Source organism: Pseudophryne corroboree, chromosome 5, assembly GCF_028390025.1.
Source record: "Pseudophryne corroboree isolate aPseCor3 chromosome 5, aPseCor3.hap2, whole genome shotgun sequence".
Taxonomy (NCBI): Eukaryota; Metazoa; Chordata; class Amphibia; order Anura; family Myobatrachidae; genus Pseudophryne; species Pseudophryne corroboree.
The window spans coordinates 200493574-200513954 of record NC_086448.1 but is presented as its reverse complement, the minus strand read 5'-3'; positions in this window follow the sequence as shown (position 1 = coordinate 200513954).

The window sequence follows — 20381 nt, the reverse complement described above, 5'->3', positions numbered from 1 at the left end:
AGAAAGAAAAAAAAACCACGGTTAGGTGGTATATACAATTATGGACGGGCTGCCGAGTGCCGACACAGAGGTAGCCACAGCCGTGAACTACCGCACTGTACTGTGTCTGCTGCTAATATATAGACTGGTTGATAAAGAGATAGTATACTCGTAACTAGTATGTATGTATAAAGAAAGAAAAAAAAACCACGGTTAGGTGGTATATACAATTATGGACGGGCTGCCGAGTGCCGACACAGAGGTAGCCACAGCCGTGAACTACCGCACTGTACTGTGTCTGCTGCTAATATATAGACTGGTTGATAAAGAGATAGTATACTCGTAACTAGTATGTATGTATAAAGAAAGAAAAAAAAACCACGGTTAGGTCACTGGTATATACAATTATGGACGGGCTGCCGAGTGCCGACACAGAGGTAGCCACAGCCGTGAACTACCGCACTGTACTGTGTCTGCTGCTAATATATAGACTGGTTGATAAAGAGATAGTATACTCGTAACTAGTATGTATGTATAAAGAAAGAAAAAAAAACCACGGTTAGGTGGTATATACAATTATGGACGGGCTGCCGAGTGCCGACACAGAGGTAGCCACAGCCGTGAACTACCGCACTGTACTGTGTCTGCTGCTAATATATAGACTGGTTGATAAAGAGATAGTATACTCGTAACTAGTATGTATGTATAAAGAAAGAAAAAAAAACCACGGTTAGGTCACTGGTATATACAATTATGGACGGGCTGCCGAGTGCCGACACAGAGGTAGCCACAGCCGTGAACTACCGCACTGTACTGTGTCTGCTGCTAATATATAGACTGGTTGATAAAGAGATAGTATACTCGTAACTAGTATGTATGTATAAAGAAAGAAAAAAAAACCACGGTTAGGTCACTGGTATATACAATTATGGACGGGCTGCCGAGTGCCGACACAGAGGTAGCCACAGCCGTGAACTACCGCACTGTACTGTGTCTGCTGCTAATATATAGACTGGTTGATAAAGAGATAGTATACTCGTAACTAGTATGTATGTATAAAGAAAGAAAAAAAAACCACGGTTAGGTCACTGGTATATACAATTATGGACGGGCTGCCGAGTGCCGACACAGAGGTAGCCACAGCCGTGAACTACCGCACTGTACTGTGTCTGCTGCTAATATATAGACTGGTTGATAAAGAGATAGTATACTCGTAACTAGTATGTATGTATAAAGAAAGAAAAAAAAACCACGGTTAGGTGGTATATACAATTATGGACGGGCTGCCGAGTGCCGACACAGAGGTAGCCACAGCCGTGAACTACCGCACTGTACTGTGTCTGCTGCTAATATATAGACTGGTTGATAAAGAGATAGTATACTCGTAACTAGTATGTATGTATAAAGAAAGAAAAAAAAACCACGGTTAGGTCACTGGTATATACAATTATGGACGGGCTGCCGAGTGCCGACACAGAGGTAGCCACAGCCGTGAACTACCGCACTGTACACTGGTTGATAAAGAGATAGTAGTATACTCGTAACAACTAGTATGACGACGGTATAAAGAATGAAAAAAAAACCACAGTTAGGTGGTATATAATACAATTATGGTTGGACGGACTGCCTGCCGAGTGCCGACACAGAGGTAGCCACAGCCGTGAACTACCGCACTGTACACTGGTTGATAAAGAGATAGTAGTATACTCGTAACAACTAGTATGACGACGGTATAAAGAATGAAAAAAAAACCACGGTTAGGTGGTATATAATACAATTATGGTTGGACGGACTGCCTGCCGAGTGCCGACACAGAGGTAGCCACAGCCGTGAACTACCGCACTGTACACTGGTTGATAAAGAGATAGTAGTATACTCGTAACAACTAGTATGACGACGGTATAAAGAACGAAAAAAAAAACCACGGTTAGGTGGTATATATTATAATACAATTATGGATGGACGGACTGCCTGCCGAGTTCCGACACTGAGGTAGCCACAGCCGTGAACTACCGCACTGTACACTGGTTGATAAAGAGATAGTAGTATACTCGTAACAACTAGTATGACTATGACGACGGTATAAAGAAAGAAAAAAAAAACCACGGTTAGGTGGTATATAATACAATTATGGATGGACGGACTGCCTGCCGAGTGCCGACACAGAGGTAGCCACAGCCGTGAACTACCGCACTGTACTGTGTCTGCTGCTAATATAGACTGGTTGATAAAGAGATAGTATACAATACTACTAATATACTGGTGGTCAGGCACTGGTCACCTCACCACTAGTCACACTGGCAGTGGCACTCCTGCAGCAAAAGTGTGCACTGTTTAATTTTAATATAATATTATTTATCATGTACTCCTGGCTCCTGCTATAACAACCTGCAGTGCTCCCCAGTCTCCCCCACAATTATAAGCTTTATATACAATACATTGATGTGCAGCACACTGGGCTGAGCAGTGCACACAGACTGAGTCACTGTGTGACTGTGTATCGTTTTTTTCAGGCAGAGAACGGATATATTAAATAAAACAAACAACTGCACTGTCTCTGGTGGTCACTGGTCACTGTGGTCGTCAGTCACTAAACTCTGTCTGCACTCTGCACTCTCTTCTAATCTACAGTATCACAGCAATCTCTCTCTCTCTCTCTCTTCTAAATCTAATCTAAATGGAGAGGACGCCAGCCACGTCCTCTCCCTATCAATCTCAATGCACGTGTGAAAATGGCGGCGACGCGCGGCTCCTTATATAGAATCCGAGTCTCGCGATAGAATCCGAGCCTCGCGAGAATCCGACAGCGTCATGATGACGTTCGGGCGCGCTCGGGTTAACCGAGCAAGGCGGGAAGATCCGAGTCGCTCGGACCCGTGAAAAAAAAAGTGAAGTTCGTGCGGGTTCGGATTCAAAGAAACCGAACCCGCTCATCTCTAATATATATATATATATATATATATATATATATATATATAAATAGAACTGAAATAATGACACCGATAAAGAAACAGTTTGGCTTAAAGGTCGCATCATTGTATTCAATTTTAATTAACCTAAGAGGAAAGGGGACACTGCAATCTCAGTTCCAGCGGTATCCTTTATATTAAAACCTAGGGGAGGACTACAATGCCCCCCTCACCCTTCCCCTACTGACACACTTATGTCATGGGTGTCAGGAACCACAGTTCACGCACTGCTCGCACACGCCACTTACTGGCACGCTGGTGTATTCTGTGCCGCAGATCAGCCACTGGTGCTTTCTGTGGTTACTAGCATGATTTCCACTGACTCTGGCAGAGTCACATGATCCAGAGTCACATGATCCAGGTTATCCAGGTAATTACTTCCTGGTTCTGTGCAGGTTGCTACTGCTGCTGCCAGCAGCAACCAATCAGCATCCTTCTGGGGGGATATAAGCAGGCTTCCAAGAGTCCTCATTGCCTTGAACAACTTGTCTGTTCCTCTGCAAGTTCTCCAGCGTCGCTCTCAAGGCTCCAGGCTTGCTCCAGAGATCCGTTTACCAGTGTCCTGCTGTACCTGCTTTTCCTGGTTACTTACCTGCCATCAGAGACTTCCACTATCTCCATCTCAGTGTGTTGCCAGTCTGCGGTGCTCAGTCCAGGATTCCCCTCACAGGCTCCGGATATCCTCAGCCAGTGCAGTAACTAGGCATTTTAGCGCTGTGTGCAAGAAACGGCATCGGCGCCCCCCCCCCCATGCAAGATAGGGGCGTGGCCACAAAATAATACCAATTCATACTACGGTGCACAGTAGTCTCCATTATTCAAATTACGCTGCACAGTAGCGCTACTACACCAGGTAGAGCCCCTTTTACACATTACAGCAGACAGTCCCCCTTTTTCCACATTACAGCAGACAGTCCCCCTTTTTCCACATTACAGCAGACAGTCCCCTTTTTTACACATTACGGCAGACAGCGTCCCCTTTTTTACACAATACGGCAGACAGCATCCCCCTTTTTACACATTGCGGCAGGCACAGTCCCCCTTTTTACACATAGCGGCAGCCAGTCCCCCTTTTTATACATTGCGGCAGGCACAGTCCCCCTTTTTACACATAGCGGCAGCCAGTCCCCCTTTTTACACATTGCGGCAGGCACAGTCCCCCTTTTTACACATAGCGGCAGCCAGTCCCCCTTTTTACACATAACGGCAGCCAGTCCCCCTTTTTACACATTGCGGCAGGCACAGTCCCCCTTTTTGCACATAGCGGCAGCCAGTCCCCTTTTTACACATAACGGCAGCCAGTCCCCCTTTTTACACATTGCGGCAGGCACAGTCCCCCTTTTTGCACATAGCGGCAGCCAGTCCGCCTTTTTACACATAACGGCAGCCAGTCCCCCTTTTTACACATTGCGGCAGGCACAGTCCCCCTTTTTACACATAGCGGCAGCCAGTCCCCCTTTTTACACATAACGGCAGCCAGTCCACCTTTTTACACATTGTGGCAGGCACAGTCCCCCTTTTTACACGTAGCGGCAGCCAGTCCTCCATTTTACACATTGCGGCAGGCACAGTCCCCCTTTTTACACATAGCGGCAGCCAGTCCCCCTTTTTACACATTGCGGCAGGCACAATCCCCCTTTTTACACATAGCGGCAGCCAGCCCCCTTTTTACACATTGCGGCAGACACAGTCCCCCTTTTTACACATAGCGGCAGCCAGTCCCCCTTTTTACACATAACGGCAGCCAGTCCCCCTTTTTACACATTGCGGCAGGCACAGTCCTCCTTTTTACACATAGCGGCCGCCAGTCCCCCTTTTTACACATAACGGCAGGCACAGTCCACCTTTTTACACATAGCGGCAGCCAGTCCCCCTTTTTTACACATTGCGGCAGGCACAGTCCCCCTTTTTACACATAGCGGCAGCCAGTCCCCCTTTTTACACATTGCGGCAGGCACAGTCCCCCTTTTTTACACAAAACGGCAGCCAGTCCCCCTTTTTACACATAACGGCAGACGAGAGAGAGATAGAGAGAGACAGACAGAGAGAGACAGAGAGATATACTTACCATCTCTCCCGCTGGCAGTCAGGCTCCTCGTGCAGCTCCGGAGGCAGTGGAGAAGGAGGAGGAGGGAGGGGGACTGGAGCCGCAGCAGCGCTATTTCATTGGTAGTAAGCGCCACTGCAGCTGTCCGCTCTCCTTCTGTATTGGCTGCCCGGCGCTGCTGTGGATGCTGGGATGAAGGAACCGCATCCCAGCATCCACAGCAGCGCCGGGCAGCCAATACGGAAGGAGAGGGGACTGCTGCAGCGGCGCTTACTACCAATGACATAGCGCTGCTGCGGCTCCAGTCCCCCTCCCTCCTCCTCCTTCTGCACTACCTCCGGCGCTGCTCTCTCTGGCGCTGCTCTCTCCTCCACAGCGCGGCGCACACAGCAGAGGCGGCATGTAATGAGTCAATTTGACTCATTACATGCCGCTGGCCGTTGCGCCCTCAGGGCAACCGCGCTGTGTGCCAGGCACACCTGGCACACACGTAGTTACGGCCCTGTCCTCAGCTACCCAAGTACTCCTGAGTTCACCATCTCCGATATACTTAACCTTTTCACGTCACCATTGTACTCACTATCGATGGTTAAACACTTCAGCATAATCCGGTAATACGCATCCCTGTATACCCGAGTGTCTCACAGCCTCCACAGAGGAACCTGAGCAGTGGTCCGCGACCTGCCCGTCAGGCGCAGCGAAGACCATATCCCCTTGCGGGGGTCACTGGCGAAAACCCCTGGCGAGTTAGACTCCCCGATCTGCTTCAGGTCTCACCAATTCTCTGTGCTCACTGTGTAATCTTCCAGAGTGCTCCAGCATATGACTTGTCTATATCTCAAGCCACCTAACTTCTGCCTCCCTGCGCCCTCCACTGGCTCACCCAGGTCATTACCGGGAGCACAATCAGACCAGGCCGTGACAGATTGTTCAAGGCTGATGGACTCGGCACATGACCACAGTGTGAGCCAAGCGGCTTTTCAGGAAGTTATTTCAAGAATAGAGACACAGGAAGCCACACAGCAGCAAGTCACTACCTACAGGAAGTGTCCACTCGCTTGGATGCCCTACAGCAGTCATTCAGGTCACCTGCCCCTGTTGTGTCCACTCCACCAGCTGCTCATTCTTCTGTGTCTGTCTCTCGCTTACAGCTTCCTGCTCCTAATAAATATGATGGAAACCCCAAGCTCTGTAGAGGATTTCTCATTTAATGTGACATCCAATTTGAGCTACAACCACAGAATTTCCCTTCTGCTAGGACTAAGATAGTTTACATTGTCTCCCTGCTAACTGGTTCAGCTTTAAGTTGGGTATCACCGCTATGGGAAAGGTCTGACCCTTTACTCACTGATTACGTCAGATTTGTTTCCGCATTCAGATGCATATTCGACGAGCCAGGTCGTGCGGCGTCCGCCTCTACAGCGATACTCCATATTAAACAAGGCACCCATGGGACAATTTGTAGTCCAATTCCAGACCTTGGCTTCCGAATGAAAGTGGAACATTGAAGCACTAACTGCTGCTTTATGGTTACGAGTTTCGGAGTGCATTAAGGACAAGTTGGTTACCCGTGATCTTCCAGTTCAGTTAGAAGATTTAATCTCCCTGTGTGTGAAGATAGACCTACGTCTCAGAGAGAGAGGTCTAGAGCGGCAGGAAAAAGTTTTCTCCAGAGTTTCTTCCCCTCCTCTGCATCGTCCAGTGTCTGCTAGCACAGAAGAACCTAAGCAAACAGGTAGATCTAGGCTCTCACCGGAAGAACGATCCAGGAGGCAAAAAGAGAAATTGTGTTTGTATTGTGCCGCTTCCGGTCACTTTATCGGGTTCTGTCCTGAGCGTCCGGGGGAACACCAAGCCCTAAACTGCAATGGGGGAGTCAGGTTAGGCCATTTAATAAAGTCTCCTCCTTCTCCTGACTTAGTACTTCCAGTTACCCTTGTGACTCCAACAGGCTCCTATCACGTCTCTGCCCTGGCGGACTCTGGGGCAGCAGGGAACTTCATTACCTCAGACCTTGCCAAGAAATGTAATATTCCAGTCTCTTCATTGTCTCAGCACCTCTACCTGACTGCAGTCGATGGTAGTAAAATTCTTGGCAGTGATGTCACACATCAGACAGCTCCTGTTACCATCCAAGTGGGGGTTCTTCATCAGGAACGCATTGAGTTTCTCATCATTCCTAAGTCATCTTACTACATTGTGCTAGGTTTGCCGTGGTTACGACTCCACAATCCTCACATCAATTGGGCCTCACTTCAGATTGAGGAATGGAGTGATTATTGCCATGAAGCATTGCATAACTGAAGTAACTCCTATCCGGTCCACTGAGATTAAGCCCTTTCCCGGCCTACCCACAGCATATGAAGAATTTTGTGACGTATTCAGTGAACAGGCAGCTGATGTGTTACCTCATCGTAAATGGGATTGCTCCATTTTACCTTCTACCCGGAAAGTCCCCTCCTAAGGGGCGCACATACCCACTCTCGGTACCCGAGACTAAAGCAATGTCTGATTACATTCAGGAAAATCTGCAAAAAGGTTTCATCCGCCCTTCCTCCTCTCCCGCTGGAGCGAGTTTCTTCTTTGTAAAAAAAAAGGTGGAGGCCTGCGTCCCTGCACTGATTATAGAGGCTTAAACAACATAACAGTCAAAAACAATTATCCTCTTCCTCTCATAACTGAGCTGTTCGATCGTGTCAAGGGAGCAAAGGTCTTCACCAAACTGGACCTCAGAGGAGCATATAACTTAATCAGAATCCGTGAGGGCGATGAATGGAAAACAGCTTTTAACACCAGTGATGGGCATTACGAGTACCTTGTAATGCCCTTCGGATTAAGTAATGCCCTTGTAGTCTTCCAACAGTTTGTGAATGATATATTCAGAGATGTATTATACAAGTTCCTCGTAGTATATCTTGACGACATCCTGATATTTTCTCAGGACCTCCAAACTCATCGCAATCAGGTGAAAGAAGTCCTGTCCCGTTTACGTGCAAATAAATTGTACGGTAAACTCTCTAAGTGTACCTTTGAAGTACCCTCTATACCTTTCTTGGGGTACATTATCTCCGGGTCAAAATTACAGATGGACCCCGAAAAACTTGAGGACATCAACAGCTGGTCCCAACCAACTACATTAAAGGCTGTCCAGCGCTTCATTGGCTTTGCCAATTATTATAGAAAATTTGTCAGGGGATTCTCCACATTCATCTCTCCAATTACAGCCCTGACCAAAAAAGGAGCAAATCCCGCAGCCTGGTCCGAAGAAGCCTTGTCCTCGTTCCATCTGCTAAAACAAGCCTTCATCTCGGCTCCTATTCTCCAGCAACCAGACCCTGATAATCCCTTTTCCCTTGAGGTTGATGCCTCTAATGTGGGTATTGACGCAGTGCTATCCCAGACCGCGGAAGATGGGAAGCAACATCCATGCATTTTTTTCTCATGAAAATTACTTCTTGTGGAGAAAAACTACTCCATTGGCGATCAAGAGTTGTTAGCGATCAAGTTGGCATTGGAAGAGAGGAGGTACTTGTTAGAGGGTGCCAAATTCACCGTAACTCTTTTTACAGACCACAAGAACTTGCTCTACCTCCAAGCGGCCCAGTGCCTAAATCCTCGCCAAGCCCGCTGGTCACTATTCTTCTCGCATTTTGATTTCAAGATCTTGTATCGCCAAGACTCTAAGAATGTAAAAGCAGATGCGTTATCACGGTACATGGAGGAAGATGTTCAGCCTCATGACCAGCGTCCCATCATCAGTCCCACTGCCTTTGCCACCACTCATGTGTCTCCTGTGCCATCTCCAGGGAAGATATATATGTCGACTGAACTTCGGCTGAAGTTACTATCTTGGGTTCACGCCTCACCCTTTTCCGGACATCCTGGGGTTCTGAAGACACTTGAACTTGTTCGTCGCTCTTACTGGTGGCCCAAAATGAGGAACGACATCCAAGATTTTGTGGCCTCTTGTTCCACATGTACCCAACATAAAGTACATCGCCAAGCTCCTGCAGGTGCTTTCCTCCATTTGCCCATTCCTACGCATCCATGGACACACTTATCCATGGACTTCATCTCAGAGCTCCCGAAGTCCCAAGAGTGTAATACCATCTGGGTAGTGGTGGATCGATTCTTAAAGATGGCACACTTTATACCACTCACCGGTCTACCTTCGGCTCCAAGCTCGCCCAAATATTCATACAGCATATTTTCAAGATTCATGGACTTCCTACAGAAATTGTCTCCGACCGCGGTGTACAATTCGTAGCCCGCTTCTGGAAATCCCTTTGTTCTGCCTTACAAGTGAAGTTAAGTATCTCCACAGCGTACCACCCCCAGTCCAATGGGCAAATGGAGAGGGTCAATCAGGACCTTGAAGCATTCCTCTGGCTGTACATTTCCTCTTCACAGGATAACTGGGTTAGTCTACTTCCTTGGGCAGACTTTGCCCATAATTTTAGGTACCATACGGCTACGGGTTATTCACCATTCTATGTTGTGTACGTTCAACATCCGCGTCCACCTAACTTCGAGGCGCTACCAGCTTTAGAAGTGCCAGCTGCATCTTCTACACTCAAGCACTTCTCTCTAGTTTGGAAAAATGTCCATGTCTCGCTCAAGAAAGCTTCCAAGCGATATAAAGTCTTTGCTGATCGCAAACGGCGAGCTGTTCCTCTGCTAAAACCTGGAGACAAAGTTTGGCTCTCCACTAGGAATCTACGTTTAAGGGTTCCTTCCATGAAGTTTGCCCCTCGATTCATAGGCCCATTCTCCGTGGAACAAATGATCAATCCTGTGGCATACAAGTTAAAACTACCAGCTGTTAGGTTCCTGGTGCTCAGAAAAGGGAGATGTTATGAAGTGAGTCCAGAGCACCAGGACGTAAAACTGGATTTGGTGAAATGGAACGGGAATAGCCCCTGGCACCCTACCTCCGTTGTTTTACCCGTGTTGTCAATTCACGCTTGCAGGACTATGGTTTCTTGGGCCCATGGCAGCCGCGTTTGAAGGGCGGATTAGGTCTGCCCAACTCCGATGCCCCCTCAGGTCTTAAAGAGAGACAAAGCGTGAACTGAGACAGGGTAATAACAAGGGGCCCTCTAACTGAAACAACCAAAGCCAGGGGCTACTAACTAGGCTAAAACTAAATGTATGTGCGGCTTGCCGCCAAAGGAAAAGAACAACAAAGGAAATGCTGACCACACGCCGACACAATATCTTTGTGTACCGGCGGTGACAGCATAAGCAGAACCCTCTGCAAAACACCAGTGACAGATACAACCAAGGAATACAGCGGCCTAGGCCGACGGACGCGGCAAATCCGCTACTCACGGAACCGGTACAAATACTGGCAAACGGACAGGAACCCCCAATGCTGCCGACACAGACTCTCAGAACTGGAGGACAGGCAGAATCCCAAACGACAGACCGGTGGACACCAAGAAGCCAGAAACTCGACCAGGCATAGGCAAAGCCACAGGACTTCTGGACAGGAATGCTTCACGGCAGGACACGGGATCAAACACAGGAATCGACACAGGGACTGACACAGGAAGCAGCTAGACAGACACTGCTAGACAGGAGCTCAGGAACTGGCAGGAACAAGCTCAGAACTCAAGCACTCTGGAAGACTGGAAACCTAGAAATATCACCAGCGTCTGTGAATTGCACTCAGCCAGCATATAACAGAGAGGCCTAATTAATTATGTCGTGCAGCTGCCCCGTTGCATGACTCCAAACTGACAAGATGCAATTAGCAGACAGGTGAGACCAACCACATGGAAACAGGCTGCAATTACACAGACTCACCACTGACAGTAAACAAATATCTTCTAAACCAGAGCAAAAGGAAATCCTGGCCTGCAAGAGAACTATAAACATAAAATAGGAATGAACCACTACCTGTGGTTCATAACAGTATCCTCTCCTTAAGGTTGAGCTCCGAGCACCCCATGACACCCACGGGGAACATAAACAGAAGTATAACATAAAATACATACCCAAAATGAAACATAGGAATGAGCCACAGCCGTGGCTCATAACATTACCCCCACCCCCCTTGAGGAGGGGGTCAAAGGACCCCAAAATTCAGACTATCCAAAACAAGGGATACAAAAAAAAAAACCTGACACTGGTCTAACAGACAAGAAAACAGAAACAAGCTGTAACAACAGCTTGTAACAGTGGCCTCCCCTTGACGGTGGCCACTGGACACAAGACAAGGGGAAAAAATATATATATATATTTTTTTTTATATCAAGGCAAGAGTCAAAAATTATTTCTTTTTCTTCTTCTTCTTCTTCTTCTTCTTCTTTTTACAAAGCTCTTTAGGTCTGACCAAGGTAATTCCCCAAACATTGTCTGAACTGATGGTACCACCCAGCAAGGCTGCGTTCAAATCAGAAATGGGTTTCTTACCCTTGGGAACTGAACTTTCAGGCAAAGTACTCCTATTAGAAGAAGAAGACAGAAAAGCACATCCTGCAGTCAAAACAACGGGCTGAGACTCTTGTGCCGAGTTTACAGTATTTGGTGGACTCTCAGCAGACAAGACGGGTGACTTAGAGGAACCTGAACCAATTTCTTTGGAACCATATCTTTTAATAACTGCATCACTGAATGCTGGGGGATCCTGAAGAATGGGATCTTCAGCTTTCATTAGGCTGGTCGCCCACTCAAAAGGCTCTCCTCTAAAGGAATAAATCAGATAGAGCACAAGGTTCTCTGAAGTGATGCCCAGAAATGGTCTAGATAACATAATGATGTAATAGTGTTTGAAAAGCGCCAGAAATTGGACTAAGTCCCCATCAAAGAATATGGATGCTGAGATATCAACAGATTCAGGATCTGTTTCCTTCCCATCTGACTGACTAGAGTGTTTTGCTAGGACCTGGTCACTATTGACCTTACTCGAGGCTGAGACTCTCTGAACCCCACCTGGGGCAGAGACTTTCTGAACCCCACCCGGGGCAGTGACTTTCTGAACCCCACCTGGGGCAGTGACTTTATGAACCCCACCCGGGGCAGTGACTTTCTGAACCCCACCCGGGGCAGTGACTTTCTGAACCTCACCCGCAGTAGTGACTTTCTGAACCCCACCCGGGGCAGTGACCTTCGGGAACCCCGCTGGGGTCAGCACCTCGGATTCTTTTACTGGGACCGAGCCGTCGGCCTCCCCCACTGGGACCGAGCCATCGGCCTCCCTCACTGGGACCGAGCCATCGGCTTCCCTCACTGGGACCGAGCCATCGGTTTCCCTCACTGGGACTGAGCCATTGGCCTCCCTCTCTGAGTCGATAATTATCGAAACTCCTCCCGGGACTATGACTTCCGGGACTTTTGCTGAAGCTATAAACTTCAGAACCTCCACTAACGCTATGCCTCTTGAGTCCTTTCCTGGGGAAGCGACTTCTAGACCCTTCTTTGGGGCTTTGTCTCTCGAGACCCCACTTGGGGATATTACTTCAAAGATCCCTTCTGGGGTTTTGCTTCTCGAGTTCCCTTCTAGAACTATGGTTTTAGACACCCTTTCTGGGGTTGCGCTTTTCAAGTCCCTACCTGGGGTAACAGCTTCTGAGACCCCTTCTGGTATGGAAACCTGAGCTATAATATTTGATGTCCCTCTATAAGCTAGAGCATCGGGTACCGCTCCAGCACTCTGGGCATCGGGTACCGCTCCAGCACTCTGGGCATCGGGTACCGCTCCAGCACTCTGGGCATCGGGTACCGCTCCAGCACTCTGGGCATTGGGAACCGCTCCAAGATCCTGAGCATCGGGCACCACTCCAGGACCCTGGGCAACGGGCACCACTCCAGGACCCTGGGCAACGGGCACCACTCCAGGACCCTGGGCAACGGGCACCACTCCAGGACCCTGGGCAATGGGCACCACTCCAGGAACCTGGGCATCGGGCACCACTCCAGGACCCTGGGCATCGGGCACCACTCCAGGACCCTGGGCAACGGGCACCACTCCAGGACCCTGGGCAATGGGCACCACTCCAGGACCCTGGGCAATGGGCACCACTCCAGAACCCTGGGCAACGGGCACCACTCCAGGACCCTGGGCATCGGGCACCACTCCAGGGGTGTGCAACTCTGCTTGAACAGGAAAATCAAGAGAGGAGAGAAACATTCTCTTTTGATTCCTGAATCTATAATGGGGCTCCCTTGCCCAAGGACCCCAATTATAGGACAGAGAGCTTTTTAGTGTGGGTTGTGTGACAAGTACCTCTGCCACAGTAGAGACAGGAGTAGGTCTTGTATCCTGACTCAGCTTGGCCAGAGGGCAAGACTTGTCACCACACTTTGGCTTGCGCAACTCACAGGTCTGCAGATAGTGGCCTAAACCCCCACAATATAGGCATAAGTTTAAGTTTATGCGACGCAGACGCTCCTCTTCTGAGAGCCTGGGCCGCAGAAAACTTTTAAACCTTTTCTCTTCAATTAAACCAGAGGATTCTCTTGTCACCATACTGTGAACAAGAGTCTCTTTAGAGATAGATGTACTCTCAACGACTTCTGGCAAGATGAGCAAGATTTTAGTCAGAAGGTTTTGCAGTTGCTTTAAGGATTGCTGCAAAACTTCTAGTCGCTCAGGTCTCAGAGCACTGAAAGCAGAGTTCAGGGCTGAGAGAGATGCCTGCAGGGCTTGCATAGTAGACATAGGAGGATTGAAAACTAGACAAGACAAGACAAGGCAAGACTAAATTTTTAAACTAGACAAAACAAGACTGGATTTTTTTTTTGAAATACCGGATTGGATTCTGCACTCTGAGTTCTAGACAGGACTGGATTTCTAAACACCGGACTGGATTCTGCACACTGAATTCTAGACAGGACTGGATTCTAAACACCAGACTGGATTCTGCACACAGAATTCTAGACAGGACTGGATTCTAAACACCGGACTGGATTCTAGACTAGACACTGGACTGCGCCAAAAAAGAAAAAAGTTTATTTCTTTTTTGTGGTATGGCTGGTGATAATGTTAGGTTCCTGGTGCTCAGAACAAGAGAGATGTTATGAAGTGAGTCCAGAGCACCAGGACGTAAAACTGGATTTGGTGAAATGGAACGGGAATAGCCCCTGGCACCCTACCTCCGTTGTTTTACCCGTGTTGTCAATTCACGCTTGCAGAACTATGGTTTCTTGGGCCCATGGCAGCCACGTTTGAAGGGCGGATTAGGTCTGCCCAACTCCGATGCCCCCTCAGGTCTTAAAGAGAGACAGAGCGTGAACTGAGACAGGGTAATAACAAGGGGCCCTCTAACTGAAACAACCAAAGCCAGGGGCTACTAACTAGGCTAAAACTAAATGTATGTGCGGCTTGCCGCCAAAGGATAAGAACAACAAAGGAAATGCTGACCACACGCCGACACAATACTTTTGTGTACCGGCGGTGACAGCATAAGCAGAACCCTCTGCAAAACACCAGTGACAGATACAACCAAGGAATACAGCGGCCTAGGCCGACGGACGCGGCAAAGCCGCTACTCACGGAACCGGTACAAATACTGACAAACGGACAGGAACCCCCAATGCTGCCGACACAGACTCTCAGAACTGGAGGACAGGCAGAATCCCAAACGACAGACCGGTGGACACCAAGAAGCCAGAAACTCGACCAGGCATAGGCAAAGCCACAGGACTTCTGGACAGGAACGCTTCACGGCAGGACACGGGATCAGACACAGGAATCGACACAGGGACTGACACAGGAATCGACACAGGAAGCAGCTAGACAGACACTGCTAGACAGGAGCTCAGGAACTGGCAGGAACAAGCTCAGAACTCAAGCACTCTGGAAGACTGGAAACCTAGAAATATCACCAGCGTCTGTGAATTGCACTCAGCCAGCATATAACAGAGAGGCCTAATTAATTATGTAGTGCAGCTGCCCCGTTGCATGACTCCAAACTGACAAGATGCAATTAGCAGACAGGTGAGACCAACCACATGGAAACAGGCTGCAATTACACAGACTCACCACTGACAGTAAACAACTATCTTCTAAACCAGAGCAAAAGGAAATCCTGGCCTGCAAGAGAACTATAAACATAAAATAGGAATGAACCACTACCTGTGGTTCATAACAGTATCCTCTCCTTAAGGGTGAGCTCCGAGCACCCCATGACACCCACGGGGAACATAAACAGAAGTATAACATAAAATACATACCCAAAATGAAACATAGGAATAAGCCACAGCCGTGGCTCATAACACCAGCCTACCTGAGGATACCTAATTCTTTCCACATCTCCTTGCTGCGGCCTCTCATTCTCAAACGCTTCCAAAAATCTTCCCCTGAGTCCCTCAGAGTGTACACCCGTCGAGGAGTTGAGTTCGAGGTCAATAAAATTGTGGATTCTCCCCAGAGATATGGGCATGTCCAGTATCTTATCGATTGGAAGGGCTATGGCCCAGAAGAGAGAAGCTGGGTTAATGCCTCTGATGTTCATGCTCCTCGTCTGATCTCAGCCTTTCACAGGGACAATCCTTCCAAGCCTCGTGGGTGTTCGGTGCCCACCCAAAAAAGGGGGGGTACTGTCAAGAACCACAGTTTACGCACTGCTCGCACACGCCACTTACCGGCACGCTGGTGTATTCTGTGCCGCAGATCAGCCACTGGTGCTTTCTGTGGTTACTAGCATGATTTCCACTGACTCTGGCAGAGTCACATGATCCAGAGTCACATGATCCAGGTTATCCAGGTAATTACTTCCTGGTTCTGTGCATGCTGCTGCTGCTGCCAGCAGCCACCAATCAGCATCCTTCTGGGGGGATATAAGCAGGCTTCCAAGAGTCCTCATTGCCTTGAACAACTTGTCTGTTCTCCTGCAAGTTCTCCAGCTTCGCTCTCAAGGCTCCAGGCTTGCTCCAGAGATCCGTTTACCAGTGTCCTGCTGTACCTGCTTTTCCTGGTTACTTACCTGCCACCAGAGACTTCCACTATCTCCATCTCAGTGTGTTGCCAGTCTGCGGTGCTCAGTCCAGGATTCCCCTCACAGGCTCCGGATATCCTCAGCTACTCAAGTACTCCTGAGTTCACCATCTCCTATATACTTACCTTTTCACGCCACCATCGGACTCACTATCGGTGGTTAAACACTTCAGCATAATCCGGTAATACACATCCCTGTATACCCGAGTGTCTCACAGCCTCCACAGAGGAACCTGAGCAGAGGGCCGCGACCTGCCCGTCAGGCACAGCGAAGACCATATCCCCTGGCGGGGGTCAATGGCGAAAAACCCTGGCGAGTTAGACTCCGCGCCTCTGCTTCAGGTCTCGCCGATTCTCTGTGCTCACTGTGTAATCTTCCAGAGTGCTCCAGCATATCACTTGTCTATACCTCAAGCCACCTAACTTCTGCCTCCCTGCGCCCTCCACTGGCTCACCCAGGTCATTACCGGGAACACAATCAGACCAGCCCGTGACAATGGGGACTCACCTCACCTCCCAGACAAAGTCTGAATGCTCCCAGGTACCCTGCACAAAGCAAGACAAACTCGTCAAGTAATTTAGAGGGTAGCTGCCCCACAATGATCTCTTGTGTCACAGAAAGCCATTAATATGCAGTACTCTCCCGCCATGCTGTGCCTCCCCTGGATGGGAAAAAGAAGAAATAAACAAAGCAGTGACAAACAGGCATTTGGGCGGGAGGCCAGGACTCCAAAATAAAGAAGACGACCAGACGCTGTCTGCACAAACCAGGTCCTTTTAATAACCTCAAAAAGAATTCTAATTGGCTCAACCAATGATTGACATTAACAGCTAATCTGCTTTGTAGCAAAGGCTGTCACACTCAGCCAATCAGGAAAAAAACAGGATTCTTATCTATCTTCATGCCTATTCAGCCTTCGTCTGCTTTATACTGTGGTGGTGGCACATTGTAATTAGGGTCTCCGTGGGGCCTCTCTTTATACATGATACTAGGATACTCAGGAGCACATCCTTATATGCTGGACACTGGAGGGGAGCAATGCATAAGCAGAAAGTGAATGTCAGAGGATACATTTTCGTGGAGAGCCACCAGGTCCTAGTGCCTGGCAGGCTATTGCCCAGTAAACAGAGGCAGCTTTGTCGGGTTAGGTTACTATATCATACATGGAAATACATAGAAAACATGACATGTATACCAGACAAGCTCATGCCATATGTCACAAAATAATTTCTTTATCTCCAGCCACAAGGTTCTTCTATAACTTATTTCTCCCTTGTGGGACACACTTACAGGACTGACACTCAGGGCTGAAGTAAGGTTTGTGGGGGCCCTAGTGCAACAAACATGTGGGGGCCCCACCCACTAAAATTGCCAATTTGATATGCATGTAGTGATATTAAAATGTACAATGTGTAACACTTCCAGCAACACAAATGTGTTGAAACCACTGTGGTGCACCTATCTCACATTATGGCACACAGAAAGCCCAGTTCACAAATGCCACAGAGCGCCCCACACTGGTGATGTAGCTATGTGTGTGGGGAACCCCCATGTGAGGGGACACCAGGCCTAGTGTCCCCAGCCACTCTGTTGCTAATCCATCACTGCTGCCACTATCTCTCTTGGACCAAGCAGAAACAAAATGCTAAGTATAGCACATACTGTACTTCAGCCTCATAGCAATCTAAGAGACTCTCAAATAATTAGAGTATATTACAATGTAATACCAAACCTACCAACATTCTAAAATCCCATATTGGGAATTCCCATTTGCGCCTCTTTTCACTCCTACATTTAATTGGACAGGACACCCTTTGTCATCAACATGTCTTTGGAACCCACTGCCCCTTTCCATTCAGCCTTCTCTGCACAACTGTCCTCCCCATGTTCCTTCTTTCTCACTAAATCTTGTCTGGTTTTTGTCAACCTTACAGTATTACTCCAGGTATGGCTGCTTTGGGAATTAAAAGATAAAGAACAGTGACCAATCACTACCACAAAAGCTACGGTAAGAAGGATTTAAAATCTGTTCTCAATTGTCTGTCTCCTCTATGTGCCCCTAATCATATCCTATTGTCGGTGGGCACCTGCATATTTTAATATACTGTACCCACAGGATGGATCTACCTGGGACATCCTGCTGCAGTTCTTCATTTCAACTGCAAATTTTACCTCAGCCCCAGTAGCTAATGTGGTCCTTAATTTTGACTGCAAAATTGATCTTAGCCCTGGTAGCTAATGACATCCTTAGATGCTGTTAGCTATTGTAGCTTATAGGCTACTTTCTGCAACATTTACCAGAAGAGGTATTCTTGGTACCCCTCCCCAGCAATGGCCACTTGCACATGTATGGTCAGCAGACCATGTATGCAGGGCAGTGTGCTGGGGTCCCAAAGAAGTGATCACATTAGTGATCACTTCAAAGTTGCAGTCACTGCATGTTTTTAATGGTACATCTGGGAGAACCATCATTTCCTATTACCACGATAAGTGGCAATAAGAGATTATAATTGGGTTCTAGACCTAATAAATATGCCCATATGTCTCTCCCCTTTTCTGAATGCACCCTTGTCTTTTGCAACTCATTGGCACTTTCCAGTATCTATATAATATCAAGATATATGCCTCATGTCTGCCATCCCCAGACCTGTTTATAGTTTACAATGATATTGTTGAGAATTTGTGTGTGCGCCACCAGGATCACCAGATCAAGAAGTGCCCTGACAAAATCTTACTTAAGCAAAAAGTTATTTATATCAAACAAATCTCTATGGATAAAATAAAGGGTAATTAGATGTATGTCATGCCATCTAATTAATGGCATCTCCTGACCCTTGGCTTATTTTAAAGTATTAATTCTCTTTGTTCCCTGAAGCTAGTGACCTGAAATCAGCAGAGGACTTTATCAAACCTATGTGTGGATAATTTGATAGAGAAACAGATGACAGTCAAGGTGACTTTTGTTCACTTACTTTGTGGCCTGATTGTATAGAAATATTACACTAAACCCGAGATGCTTTTTCATTTAGTGAGAAATGTTTTCTCTCATGTTTCACTTTAAAGACAAATTGATTGTATTTCCTAATGCAACTTTTCTGAAGTACTCTACTTCAGGTCTCCTAAGGTTTATCCCAGTATTAATTCATTATATTGCTTAGCTTCTAAATGAAGGCAACCCTGTGCCAGTTTAATAGCATTCCATTTCTCATTAAAGTTGGGATAATGAAATTGATTTTGAAAATACAGGATACATTAGATAGTGTACCAGGCATAATTTTCCAGAAAATTATTCTTTGAGCACTTTTGTAGCACACATTGCTTATGGTCCCAAGATACAATAGCTGTATCAAAAAACAACAACATATTATTTGTTTCACTGTCTCTCATAATGTTATAGCAATCACACACATTGATGTTATCACGTCTCTCTTGCAACAGTTTAAATGGCAAAGAGGGACCTTGAGAAATCACCTGTAATATATGAGCAAAATCATTTATTGAAATAGTGTTTTTATACAGCATGTGTAAAACAACAGCCGTATTTACTATGTTCTCTATACAGCAGTGTTTCTAAAGCAAGGGCATACCCTCCCAGATTTTGTGGGAGAGTCCCAGATCATTGCACAGCCTCCTGCTGCCCCGGGAGGGTAGGCAGAAACAGGGGTGCAAAAGGGGGGGGGGGGGGGGGGTATTAACTAACAAGTCCCTGAAAGTTGGAGGGGCCTGGGTCCCCTGCCACCCCCACAAACACTTTTTATCTGTCAGCGGCAGCAGCCTCCCTCTCCAGCTAAAGAATATAACACGGTGCTGCACATACTCCTTTTATATATATTTTTGTACAGGGGTATGGCTAACTTCCACAATTAGGCTATGCCCCCTACAGTACCTGGCCCAGCCGTACTCTCTACTGCCCAGGGCAGAAATCCCGGGTTCCAATCATAGCAAATTTCCCATTAGGCATGTGAGGCACTTGCCTAGGGGAGGCACCTGTTGGCGGGTGCCACCAGTAACTACAACATATTTCCACTGTACTGTACCATAAGCCATCTTGAATAGAGTATAAACAGGTAGGATATGCACATACTGCCCCAGTAAGCTGTCTTACTTAGTAAATATGAATACATAATAAAATAAAAAAAATGTCATAGAAGCTTTTTATTATTATTCTATTAAATTGGCTATCATCAAATGAGGGCTTATAACCAATCAATAAAACTAATAAAATTAGGCACACGGGGGCAGCCGTTACTGTTGTGCCTAGGGGCGCCCCCACCTCTAAATCCGTCTCTGGTTCCATAGCCCTGTTGCAAATCTGGACTGTGCATTAAACAGGGAGAAGGGATAGTGAGAAACAGTAGGGATGAGGGAGCAGAAGGGTAGGAGTAACAAGAAAAGGGAACAGTAAAAAATGGAGGGGAGAGAGGAATAGGAGCAAAGATAGGA